This window comes from Pyxicephalus adspersus, chromosome Z (assembly GCF_032062135.1).
Source record: "Pyxicephalus adspersus chromosome Z, UCB_Pads_2.0, whole genome shotgun sequence".
Taxonomy (NCBI): Eukaryota; Metazoa; Chordata; class Amphibia; order Anura; family Pyxicephalidae; genus Pyxicephalus; species Pyxicephalus adspersus.
The window spans coordinates 35,170,708-35,176,247 of record NC_092871.1 but is presented as its reverse complement, the minus strand read 5'-3'; the positions used below and the strand labels follow the sequence as shown (position 1 = coordinate 35,176,247).

At 34.3% G+C, this 5,540-nt stretch overlaps 1 long non-coding RNA gene across 1 annotated transcript; it reads left to right on the top strand.

Moving 5' to 3' along the window:
- Nucleotides 1–1,196: 1,196 nt before the first annotated feature.
- Nucleotides 1,197–5,203, top strand: LOC140343406 (uncharacterized). Its single transcript, XR_011923315.1, has 4 exons — nucleotides 1,197–1,498; nucleotides 4,384–4,443; nucleotides 4,836–4,930; nucleotides 5,023–5,203. It is a non-coding gene; the product is annotated as an uncharacterized lncRNA (long non-coding RNA).
- Nucleotides 5,204–5,540: the final 337 nt, after the last annotated feature.

The following is a 5,540-nucleotide window of genomic DNA, read 5'->3' as shown; positions in this document are numbered from 1 at the left end:
GGTTAATTGCTGTAGTCTTTGCTAATAGACACAATGATTTGTTTGTTGGAACAATAACATTTGAAAAAATCTATGAACTGATAATAATGACTCTGTAAAGTGTTGGAAAGCAAGTACAAGTTTTATATTACAGTAAATGTTCTTACTCTTACAGGCCCAAAGATGGAATTAGACACTGTTACAGTCTGATGTTGCCATATGGTCAGTCTGAGTGTTATGTAAGGTTATGTAAAAAGTTGGAACACATTTTTTTCAAAGTTTTTTTTTTTTAATAAATCTTTTTGCTGTCTAAAAGATGCATTAATGAAAACCTCAGAGCAAAACATAACATTTTATATAGCTTTGCCAATTGTACCTATAGGTATGCCCAGAAAATACTTCTTTATATGATTCTCTCTGTTTTGAAGTTATGATCTCTAAATAATGTAGTTAAAATAAGAGCACTCCCATAATATGATGTGTTGTTGGGCTCCAGATATTCAAAAAGCCCTTACAGATAATGTAGTTCCAACTAAGACCTAAAGTCAGCAGTAAGGAATTGATTTGTAAATACCAACCTGAAAGAAGACTGTCCCTTTTTGTAAAAAATAGATAGCCAGTACACCTCATGGAAATTAATGTGTTATGTAGCATATATGAGGAAGACAACACAATCTTCTTTTGTACTTGGACAAATGACAATTGTCATGCTGTGTTTATTCTCACAATCAAAATTAGAAAATATGCAGATTTTTTGCCTGGAAAAAATATTTACACATCTACATTTATCACCACTTTAAATAAAAAAAAATATAACCGGGTTTTCCAGATAAGGTATCAATAACAGAAATCTCCTTGAGATGTTTGTATGTATGTATGTTGAAACCTGTCCTTTAATAAGCTCAGATATCAACAGATGTTTGGTGCCATCCTGCCAAAACCAAAAAGGGTCACTTTTTAATAAACAGTGTTTATGTGGCGCCATATAAAGCAGAGCTGTGCATAAAATAGGGGTTGCAAATGACAGACAGATTGTCAAGAGTTGAACCTGGGGCTTCTGCGGTGGCTGTCAGTGGACCATTGCACTGAGCCACCTGAAGTGATGGACAGCTCTGCACCTGATCACTTAGTTAAACCTTGCCTGATTCTGTTCTTTGATGAACTCTGAACTCCTGTGCTCCTCCCAGCTACTTCCTTTAAAATGGTTGTGTGGAACTTCCTCTGTGCCAGAAAATTGTGCTCCTGCCAATATCTCGCATTTGTACTGCTGATCCTGTTTGCTGACGACCTGTGTGCCGATCTCTGGCTGCTGTTTTGCTGGCTACTCTTCTGATTACGCTTCGTGGATTATATTGCTACTGTGTGAACCAAACCAGGCCTGCTTTCACTATGAGTCTGCTTGCTGTTCCAGCTACTGGACTCCGAGCCTGAATCTAGACTGTGACACAGATACAGACAGTGACACAGGAAAAGGAGAGGACCCTGCCTGGAAGAGCAGGATATATTGCAGGATCTGCAGGTAACTCACAACGGTTGGTTTCATACATACATATGTGGTTAGAAAGAGATTGTATAAAAAAAACTGCATGTGAGATGTGCCAGGAAAAATTTTGCTGTCTAAAAAGAACACAACTATATTTTGCCATATAAAATAAAGTTTAAAAACAGGTATTCTGGAACAATTTAAATATGGAGTTGTTTGCTACCAGTAACAATAGACATTTTTAGTGCAAAACTGAACATATAATTTCAGAATCTTCAGGATCATCTCAATCTTTTTGTCTTGTTTGTGGCTGCTTTGTTGCATCAGGGTCTGGAAAACTTTCAGTCACTGAGTCAACTATAATTTTTGCATTATAATATATAGACAACTATAATTTCTGCATTATATCACATATATTATATGTGTGCTTAATGAGAATGTACACATTCACATTATGCACACCAATAAACTATTCATTTTTTTGTTAACTAAAAACACTAGAAACAAATGTCCTCGAGTTTTTGTCCAGGCTCATCAACTTTATGTAAAGACATTGTTTGAATGAAAATTTATTATTTGCCTCCCTAAATAACTGTGTGTTAGGTAGTTGCTGGTCCTTGCAATGTAATACTCTGGAGCTTGTGGGCAGCATACCAGTACCATGCTGATGAGTACTCCTAACACAGTGTACCCACTGCAACCCAATTCCCAACCACCTATTTTTTACACAGGGTCCAATTCTTCTGTCAGTAGGCAGGCGTTGGTTCAGCTCCCAAAAAAGTACATATTATGCAAGTTAACTAAACATTCCCAACTAAATTAACTTAAGCAACCATTAAGAACATCCAAAGCAAGGTTTCATCTGTCCATTTTAGAGTATGACTCTTATTTTATATCACTATATTTATGTGTCTGGCTGATTTACTTTATAACTAAATAAAACAAAAAACAAAAAAGAAATCACATTTGTAATAATAAAAATAAAAAACTGGAAAGGTTGAACTACAGTTGAAACCCATGTCATGGATTCTAGAACAGTCACTGTTTTTGAAGGCTTAACCTCTGGATGCGAACCTGGCACCCAGAACTGTTTCATCTGAGATATATTTAACTTTGAGCTTCACAAAGAGTGCCAAAGCTTGTAAAACACAATGAAAAAAATAAGCTTCTTTTGGTAGTGAAGATTTTAGTAAGTGTTGAGTTTGCTTCTGACCTTGTCATCGTTTACAGGATCTTGGGGTATACATGAACCATGATATGCTAGAGAGTTCCAGTACTCTTTCCTCAGGAGTTTGATTCATAAAGATCAAAGACATTCATTCTACACCTAAGTAGAAATAGAGAAACCTGATATTTTTCTGCTTTATTACCAAAGATGAAGGTTTTTATAGGTCATTAGATACTGTTCTTTTCAGAAACAGCAGTTTTAGATTTAAGGGTATTCTTACACTATATGGAACTTTTGTCTTCTAATAGTATTTACCCCTCTAAACTTTTTATGCATTTCAAAATTAAAATGAAATTACATTTTATTTCATTTATCTTTAAAAAAAATAATTTCAAATGACGAACTACAAATAAAACTACTTTGCCAAAAGTAAAGTAGACATTGCCTTTGTTATGACATCATTGAAAACTGCTAAGCCCTAGTTTATCGAACTGTCTTCAGAATTCAAATTATTACCTCAATTTAGTCTAGCTTTAAGCAAAAAAATGCCCCAAACATTCTGTACCTATTCATATTAAAAACACTTTTTTAACATTTTTTGTAAAATGCTACATTTCATGTACAGTACTGGCCCAGAACCTTAGCTGGCCTGAGCAGTGTACGTAATTTAAAAGAAATGTAAACCCTAAATAGATGGCATTTAGATTCTGAAGCAAAGTGTAACAGAAACAATTGTATGGTTTAATAATTTAGAAAAAAATGTTAATTTTTCGTTTTCTGCTGCTTTTAAACTCATGCAGCCTCTTTGCAACCATTTTCTGTCTACATGCATGTTCTGTAGCATGGTGGTAATAATGACAGAATATACCAGTGAAAAAGATGTTAGCACAGTCACTTATAACCTTCCCTAGAAAGACATATGACATTGAGTTAGCAATCTGGAGACAGGGATAAGGTGTTGTACCAAAAAGTGCCAAAACAAGAATTTTGATGGCAGGACCACAAAGTAATATAACAAGTATGCTCTGAAGATTTAAATTAACAAATTAAGAATGATGGCATCTATCATTAGCTAGTGATGAGCACCAGGATAGGTTTGCTACGGTTTCATTGAATGTTTCCTAATGTGAATTTCAGCGAATGCCCCCCACTGTGTAGTTATATAAATAGAGGACAGTGCGGTCTCCCGTAAGGGGACCAAATTTTATAGGCACTTTTAAGGTTAAGCTGATTTGAATCTAACAAAGTAAAATCACAATAAATTTTATTTGCAAGCAATGTTTAACAACATACAATATACAATATACAATATGTAAATCTAACACTTGCTAAAGAGAACAACTTAATAGATCTCCCAGTAGGAACTTCTCTATGAGGTGTTCCAAAAACACGTTTCACGTCTGCTGCTAAGCTGCTAAGGTCTTTGCCTTTGTGAGTTTTTCCATAAAATTGGTGAGCCATATTAATATTTTTAATGGTATGCTGTTTGAATCTATGGATATTGGTAGTTAATGCTAACTAATTGATAAAAGCCAGCCATTTTGGACTATAAAAAAGGGTTTCTTTCTTTCTCTTTATTTTTTTTACTTTCTGGGATTTAGTGGTGGTTAAAAACAATAAATTCTTTTTTTATAAAAGAGGAGGCAGTCAAAACCTATCCTGAGTAGGTGAGTTTTTGATATTTTTGATAAAGTTAGTTAATTTCTTTTGGAGGAATTGGTTTTGGTAATAATAATTTAATCTCTTTCCTTAGTTACTAACTTAATTGCAACATGGAAGAAGGAGGCATTAGATTTGTCCTCCCTTAAACAGGGTGAGTGAATAATTTTATTTAATTTTCACACTGGGTGTGTTTTAGTTCATTTTTTTGGATTAATTATATTTTTGAATAATGTTTAAATTGAAAGGATGTTCCTTTCATTGTTTTAGTTGAGGGAACACATCAATGATGTGGATGTCTAATTCATTTATCTTGGATATGGTTCAATAGGCTAAGAGAGCTAAAATATAATATTTTTTACACCATTAACACATCCAATGCATTCAATGTATTTAATGTTGAAGTAAAGCAAATATTGAATGATTGGCAAAAGATTATAGCACCAATGAACTGAACCATTAAATTTCCAATCAGGTGACATACTTCAATTTACTATCTTATTACTATTACTTACTACTATCAATTCTAATTGATTACTGATGCAGCATTACTGACAAGAACCCTCCGTGCCCTGCTGTTCCCCTCTTCACATCCTATGATAAAGAGTCCCATGAGGGGCCACTGACACTCAGCACTAAATGTAAGTTTATCAGATACATATACATGTTTGGATGAAGAAATTAGAAATATATACTCTTGATTGAATTGTTGTGAATGAATTGTTATTCATAGATCTCCCACTCCTGAAGAAGCAGACGTAAGATCCGCGAAACGCGTTGAGAAGTTTTTGAACACGTCATTTGGAGAAGTTCTTACTGGGCGATCTATTAAGTGCTTTTCTTTAGCAGATGTTTGATGTTAAACTTTGTATATTTTTTTATACATTGCTTGCAAATAAATTTTAATGTGATTTTACTTTGTTTGTTAGATTCATATCAGCCTAACCTTAAAAGTCCCTAGAAAATTTGGTCCCCTTACGGGTGACTGCACTGTCCTCTTTCTGTTTCATACCATTTTGAGATGTAGTCGGGGACAATTTGAACCCTGAAAGGCATAAACTTGTTTTGCTAGTAATATAAGCAAATGTGTCATTGCCACTAAGAGCCACCAATGGATACCTTAAAAATAAATGACAGTTAAAAAAGCCAATGCTCATGCTCGCAAATGTGCCTAAAGGTTTTATTAAAAGGCAAACGTAAATTTTGCCATGAACCAAAAAAAGGAGCAGACCACATGGCTCACTGCTATAA